We start from the raw sequence: 8,302 nt of genomic DNA on the forward strand, positions 1-8,302 counted from the left end.
CCCAAATGTGCCCTCGCCTCCCAACCCCTGCCCCAGGAATACCCACCCCACCAAAAAACTACCCCCACCCCAGCATTCACCATCCCCTCCAGGGCCCCAACAGCTCCCCATCACCTCTGAGAAATCAGACCTCCACCTCAGCCTATGACCTTCCCACCAGAGAAAACTAAGAGCCCCAACACAGACCCCACCCCCACACCCCCCCCCCCCCCCCCCCCCCCCCCCCCACCTATAGGGATTCAGAAATCCTAAATTCTGCTCTGCTGCATTCTGGTAACCCACTAGACTACCAGTGGGACAGATTAATGCAGGGATGTCAAACATACAAAGTCATTGGAACTTTTGCCATAGATTTCAATGAAATCAAGAATATAACTTTAGTGTTTAAACCATAAGAAACTTTTGTTATTGACCCACTCAGATCAAATTGGGTCCACTAAATTGGATGTAAAATTCTTTGCAAAGCTTCATTATACTTACTGCCTGTAAATCAAATTTAATAAACTATCTTAATGTTTTATCTGTTTTTGTAATCTACCTTGAGCCTTTTTTGGAGAGCAGCATATATAGATATCTAATAAATAAATAATTGGACCCACAGGGTTTGAATCCTACTACCGCTTGTTACTCCAGTCTACAAAATGACGTTCTGAACCTGCTAAAATGCTCTTTGCTGACAGCAATATTAGATATTTCTGATAATTTGATTTCCTATTTTTGTAACGATTGGGGTAAACCATGAAAGACTGGTGCCTCCCAAGATGGGGGGGTGGGGGGGGAGGGCCTATTTGTAAGTGGCAGTATCATCCGCGAGTGGGGACCACCCACTGACACCGGAGGCGGTAGCAACAGCCGGGGAAAAAGGGGGCGACGAGTGGTGGCCAGTGAGCAGGAGTGCCTGTGCATACCGGCGGCCACATTGGCAGTGGGGAGAGGGGCAGCAGTGACTGCCTACAGAAGCTGGTGGCAGCTTCAGCGGCGGCCAATCTCGGGGGGGGGGGGCTCATGTGTCCCTCTGTGCCCCACTTACACATTGCCTATGGTGCAAGCCCACCTTCAGTAAGACTTATCAGCTATTGTGAAGTGTGTGAAGTATGGTGAGAGAGAGCAAGAGACAGCAACCAAGGAAAGCCTAGGTCACCGAGTAAATATGGAAGAGAATTTAACAATGATGATCTTGGACAAGGCTGAAGTATACCTTCTTCACCTTGGCCCTCACAAAAAAATAAAAATAAGGCTGACTATTATATGGCAAGCACAATTAGCAGCAGAGATGGGCAAAAAGATAACTGGCATAGAACAAGGGATGAACAGGTTAAAATCATTTTGACAAAAGGACTGGTTTTAAGTAAGCAGGGTCAGATAATACACATACTGGGGTACTCAAGGAACTGTCTGAGGTAATTACAGAGCTATTGGCTATTATCTTTGAGAACTCATGGACTGCAAAACTGAAAATATTGTGCTCATCTTTTTTTTTTTTTTTTTTAAATAAAGATCCAAGGAATTACATAGATCAGTCGGTCAAACCTCAATACTAGGAAAGATTCTGTAACACCATCATGGAATCTCTTTCTAGGCCCCACAGAGAATACTACGATGATCAGGAACGGTTAACGTGGATTTGTCAAGAACAAGTCAAGCTTAACCAAATTGATTTCCTTCTACAATAAGGTGATAGATCTTGCCGATGGGTCCAGTGCATGTGATATACCTCAATTTCAGGAAGACTTCTGACATGCTCTCCCATTAAATTCTCATTAGTAAACTAAGGATATACAATCTAAATGCAACTACTATAATGTGCATGCATAACTGGTTGGATCATTGCACCCAAACAATTCTGCCTTGAACAGGTAAGACTAGATAACCTCTTGAAATCCCTTCCAGCTATAGTTCTAATTAATCTGATAAACGAAAGCTAAAATGTAGTCTTCGCGATACAGTTCTTCCAAAGTCTTAAACTCACCTTTGGTCGTATAAAGTAGACATTTATTTAATCTGATGTGTGCCTGTAAGGGAAAGAAAGACCTCAACATATTTTGTATGTTAATTTAACTAACTGGTTGCATAAAGGCAATTCTCATCAAAATCAATGAGATGAGATGATCTATATAAGATGTGGCTCATTAGTTTATCATCTCATATATTCTGTACATGTCTCCTAGTACCTGATTCCATCCTTGTTGTAATTTGTTCTCAACAAACTCAAGGCAGTCATTATTTTCACCTTTTATTTTCTAGGTACTTACAAACTGATTGTTTAATCATCTGTTCCAATATCTTTCCAGGAACTGAATTTAGCCTAACTGTTCTATAATTCTGTGTACCTTATCTTTCTCCCTTTTAAGAGCTAGAGATTTATGTTGGCCTTTTCCACTCTTTTGGAACCCTACCCATCCCCAATGCATTGTCAGAGGTGATAGCCAACAGCTCTGTGACTGCTTCAGCCAGTTCTTTAAGTACTTTGGCATGAATTTCATCAGAGCCAGGTAATTTGAAAGCTCCCCTAAGTAGACTCTAACCGGTTCTTTACCTACTTACTCTGGTCTTACCTCTTTTTCACTGATGTTAACTGTGCAAGCCTTTTGGTCCAGGTAACCCCCTTTACTGAAGATTAGAGGGGAAAAAAAGCACTACTCTCCAGCCCTCTCAGAGTCATCTGTTATAAACTTGGACTACTACTAAGTAGTATGAAACTTGGATGAAAGTTTCAGTTGGACGACATTCTTTCCTTCCTAGTCTAATTAAGTTGTAAAGCATTTTCTTGTTATTCATAACATCCCTTACCATTTGCACCTCATTCTGTGTCTTTGCCTCTTCTGATTTTTGTTCCAATGTGGCTCATGTTGTTCTTTTATACTCATCCTTCCTAAACTAACCTAGTTTTCATTTTTTGCACAATTCCTTCTTGAATTATAGATCACTAGAGAGCTTGTGATTTAGCCAAGTTGGTCTCTTCCCACATTTTAAATCTTTCCTTCACACAAGGAGAGAGAGAGAAGTATGAACAATTCAAAGGCATTTTCTTTTTTAAAGTAACAGAAACCAAGTTTTTCAAGGGTATTTTAGCCAAAGTTTTCCAATCTTCACCTTTATCCATGCTGTTTTAATGCTTGCAAAGCCTGCAGAACTCTCATTCATTCAAGGGTGAATATATCACTAACATGAAGATATTGATATTTACAGGTTTCCCTCATTGTATGCGGGTTCTGTATGTGCGAATTTGCTCTTATGCAATGACCCTTTTTATACCAAACATTTGTTATATGAGAGGTAAATTACTCTTATGTGATTGGTGCAGTGGAAGCCTGCACTCAGCTGCTTTGTACAGTGCCCTGTGGGAATGATGTGCACCAAAGTAGTCTCCTGTGTGGATCTGTGCTCCTTGCTCATTGTCTGCGACATACGTTTCTGTAGTTGCCATCCCCATTATGGCTTCTAAGCATCCTGCTAGCATATCTCCTACCCCTCTTCCTGGTCCATCAACAAAGTACAAGAGAATTTCATTAACACTGACACCCTTCGCCACCCTCTCTTCACATGAACTAAACATTCACCACCACCCTGTGCTTGTGTGTATTGTCTGCTGTTGGCGAGTACCAAAATTGTCTTGTAAACATGGCAGAAATGGGTCTGGGGATTGGTACAGTCAAGGTCTTGGAACATATCCCTATTTGTTACATTGTAAAGTGGGTTCCCTTTATGTGAGTTTGAGTTATGCACCATTTTCCAGGAACGTATGTACAGCATAAAGCAAGGGAAACCTGTATACCGGGGTGGGAAAAATGTGGCCTGAGGGCCGCACATGGCCTGCCAGGCCATTCTATCTGGCCAGCAGGGCCCCTTAAAAAATTTAGAAAATTTATATTTATCTGCCCCTGGCTGCCTGTTGCACAGCCCTTGATGGCTTGCCAAAACTCAGTAAGTGGCCCTCCACCTGAAATAATTGCCCACCCCTGCTGTATATCCTTCAATGCATGTCTGCTTTATTAAATGTTCTAGGAAGAAATCTAGTAAATTACTGTTCTGTTTGAAATTCTACTCAACTTTCATTAGTGCAAGTATTAATTAAGTTTCAGCTGGCCAGTGCACATCTTTTTTTGCTCTGCTTGCTTAATTCTTGTTTATCCCTATTTTTAAAAACTTTACCTCATGGGAATGCTGCTTAATTCAAGTCAACAGTAATGAGCTTTCCTCTTATCAAGAATTTTATGTCACTTTCAGACAGAAAAGAAACTTTCTCTTACCCACTAGAGACATTCAATGCCGATTTCAATACCCCATCAATATTGTAGCTTGCATGCCTTTCGTCAAAAAAGTTAAAAGAAATCCTGTGGGCTGACCGATTTCCGAAGATAGGGATCCCAGTTAACTAGGAACATATTCACTTCCCAGAAAAGAGGAACAGTGGGACTCCTTTTCTGGCCTGGCTCCTTTGCAGAGAACAGTGTGAATCTATTAATCGATCTGCTGCTGTTCAAACAGCAAGTGTTTTACTAGTGCCCAGTTTCTCCAACACCAGTTAATCTCATTTTGGAGCACTTTCATAAACTGAAATAAAACAACTCCCATATCTACAAAGTGATATTGAGCAAACACCAGCATTTTACTGTTTTGCAAAAATCTCATACTTTAAAAAAAGTTTAGAAGATCACATGGATAAAAAGGGATAAATTGAGTTGTTCACAAAAAACCTGTTTGTAAATTTTGCAGAAAAGAAAATCTTAATGCATGGGCAACCCCAAGTCATTTTTTTCCTTGATATCTCAAATACAGCAATACAGAGGGCATTTGTGCTTGTGCTGAATTGTATTGGACCTTATACTCACATATTATAAATAACTTGGCACATCTGCAATTTCTATATTCTTTAGAGCAGGGGTTCTCAACCCTTGAGGCCCATGGGTTACATATGGCCCAATCAGCACATTGCTGCAGTCTATGTGACATCCTGTTAAAACATTTTTTAAATGGATACACAGGATCTAAGTTGTATGGTTCAGCCCACAACACATTGAGAGCTGCAAGTGTGGCCCACTATGGCAAATGGGTTGAGAACCACTGCTTTAGAAGGTAAAATCATGGAGATTTACCATATGTATAGTACAGTCAAGAAGTAACGCTGTCATTCTGCCAGGAAGAGAGAGGTTTCCTTCTAGCCCAGTTGTGCTGACCAGACTGCTGTTTCCTAGATAAACTGTTAATCTCTCCCAGTGCTAGTTTACAACTCCTGTACTGGCCAGGAAAAAACCCTGGAAGAGATTTATACTGCTAATTTGCAAAACAAATCAGTTTACATGAACAAATACTACCTTTCACAAGCTGACAGTGCTGGCTACCACCATACTGTAGCCCAATTTTCATGCCTGTTTTTCAATCAGCACTGGGAACTTTTGGGAAAAGAGCTTGGGAAGACATAAGAGACTGGTGCAGGCGTATCCAAGTAACACACTCTTCCCAGCCATTCAATGAGATCAGTTCACATTATAATCGCACAGTGACTGGAACACTAAACTATTTTGGTTGCTTTCATGCTGAGACAGTCTCAGTGTACAATTTTACATCAGAACTGTTCAAAACATTTGACAAGTCAGGACCTTTGTTGTATAAAAAGTTTTCTGTGCAAGTGCTACTCAAAATTAATATGTATTTTTTAATAGATGGAGCCTCATTTCAGATTGCTATCAGAAGCTGCATACTACTTTTTGCTTTTATATTTGAATTGAAATTATTTGTTATCTGTAGAACTGAATTTCTGAAAGCTGTTAATTGTCTTATTTAACCTCAAAAAGAAAGCAGCTGCTTTAGCTAACCAAGACATTTAAAAAAAACCAAACTATTATGACTTCCTGAATATACACAGATATTTTGTTTCTCTAAAACTGCAGAAAACAATACTTTTTAAAATTATTTTATGTCCTGAAACTAGGAATGTGCATTACATACATTATCATTTCATCCACCTCATTTATTGTTATAGCGAGCAATCTAAGAAAACTGAAATATTTGCTTTTGCAAAGGAATGTACAAACTGAAGGGTATGGAAAAATGTGAGACCTAAACAACAGCAGAAAGACCCTTATAAACCCTTATTTTGTTGGAATTAACATGTTTAAAGACGCTTTTAAATTTTTTTTAAATGTAATTGTTGATTTGGGTCATAAAACTGCATGAGAAGTCACTTTTAAGAGGACTGCAAGACAGAGGTTTGAATGTCCTATTACAAATGTTGTCTCATTAATGCAAAGATTAAAAAGGAGGGGCAGGAAGGGAATGTATTCAACTTCACAACAGCTTGTAGAAGTTAAGGGCTAAGTTTAATTCCAAGAGCTCAGCTAACCCATTTAACACAATAAAACACAGCAGTTGATGGGTAAAGCAGTCTTTTCTTTCTTCCCTTCCCCCTTCCCAACTGTTCTTTTGGTTCTGAGAGAAAATGCTGAGGCTCCACTGCTCTGAATATCTGGCAGAGATCCAAGACGCACTTAATGAGGTCTTGGCAACTCCTCCGCATTACAGATGCCTCTCCAGGACCACAAACAGCCGCTATCAAACAGAACAAGAACCACAAGCAAAGCTGTGCCTGACAGCAGGGCTTTTATTTCCAAAAAGAAGTAAGAGACAAACAGGCACTCTAAGAGATAATGTTTCCCAGATTTACCTAAATTAATCCAGGGTAATTTCAACTCCTTTCCTCCATCATAACCAACATAACAACAATTAACAAATAGCTTTACTGAAATACTGAACCATTTTAAAAATCTGACATTACAGTTGTATTGCAAGTAAAACGACTGATTTTTTGTTAATGTTTTAAAACATATGGCTTAAAAATAATGGATTTTTACAACAGTCAAAAAACTATTAGATCAATAACATCTTAATTATATTTTCTATCCTTCCATAGTTGGAAAAATATCCAAAACCCACAGGTTTTTACAGTACAGTGGTATTCCCTATCAAGTACCAATGCTTTGAACTAATGATATGAAGCAGCAATTTCTATGATGAATTTCTAGCACTGTTCAAATTAACTTGCTAGAATATGTCACGTCAGCTCAGACCTCAAAACTTGATAAATGTCTCCACTATACCTCCAATTCCTTTTAGGGCCCTGACTAAAGGTTTGATATAAAAAAAAATCACAGTATAAACTATTACATAATAAAAGATATTTCATTAGGTTCCAGTTTGTTTGTGTAAAAAGTAAGAGTATTCATGCTAGAAAAGACTAAGTGCAAAGTCAGTTCCCAGAACAACATATTAAAGAAGCTCATTGACTCCAAATGGGAGGCCAACCCAACAACATTACTGACTACTGCACTTACACTTTGTTATTCAGCAGCCAAATGCATGTGCCCAATTTGGGATAGATCTGTACATGCAAAGAAGCTAGACATCAGGCTGAATGGAACTTGCCAATGCATTACTGGATGCCTTCAACCAATAAGTGTCAATAATCATCATCTACTTGCCAGAATCACTCCACCAGACATCAAGAGAGCAGTAGCAAGCAAATTAGACGGCATCCAGCAGAACGAAGACAAGAGGCAACCACTACATGACCATATCATGCCTCCCAGTAGACTATAATCATGGAAAAATTTATTTTCTACAGTGTAGCCACTACATGAAACACCAACAGCTGCAGGAATAAATATGACTCAGGAGACTGTCAGAACAAATATCAAGACTACTGAACATATCCCTTCAAGTGCAGAGCTTGATTGGCCAACATGGAGAAGCTTAAACTGCTTCTGAACAGAGGTCAGTAAGACTAAAGTTAATATGCAACTATGGGGAAACTCCAGTAATGCATATGTGTGAATGTGGAGGAAGCTTTCAAACTACAGATCACCTACTGGCCTGCCCATGTATGGGGCAACTATGCATCAGTGAGGACCTTGCTAAGGCTACAGATCAAGCAATAATATGTGCCCATTTCTGAACCCAAATCTGAATATGGTGACAGGGCATAAGAAGCAGCAGCCTCCTGCTCATATAATAAACTTTGCACAGAAAGTGCTATTCCTTATCTGTCCAGGTGGTTCAGACCATAGGCTTATTATATTCTTAGTCAGAGCTGTCCAACTTCTGAGTGGATGAGAACTACAGGCCCCCTGGCCACACAGTGTAGGCTGAATGTTGCACTGTGGGCCTTCCTGCTGCACTGAACTGGCACCTTCATGCTACAAAGGGTACAAGGGTCCCCCTGAGTCCCTTATCTGGGAGCTCCTAGCCCTGTGGGCTGCACTGCCCCCCCCAAAGCAGAGGCAGAGAGCAGGAGGAAGAAGGGGGA

The 8,302-nt window shown here is 40.0% G+C and overlaps 1 protein-coding gene across 1 annotated transcript in view; it reads right to left on the reverse strand.

The window, feature by feature from the left end:
• BMPR2 (bone morphogenetic protein receptor type 2) overlaps positions 1-8,302 on the reverse strand; it is a 291,892-nt gene that overhangs the window by 229,424 nt on the left and 54,166 nt on the right. The window lies entirely within an intron of this gene.

The sequence above is a fragment of the Gavialis gangeticus genome, unplaced genomic scaffold, assembly GCF_001723915.1.
Source record: "Gavialis gangeticus isolate Ggan-Ray unplaced genomic scaffold, GavGan_comp1, whole genome shotgun sequence".
In the NCBI taxonomy this organism is placed as follows: domain Eukaryota; kingdom Metazoa; phylum Chordata; order Crocodylia; family Gavialidae; genus Gavialis; species Gavialis gangeticus.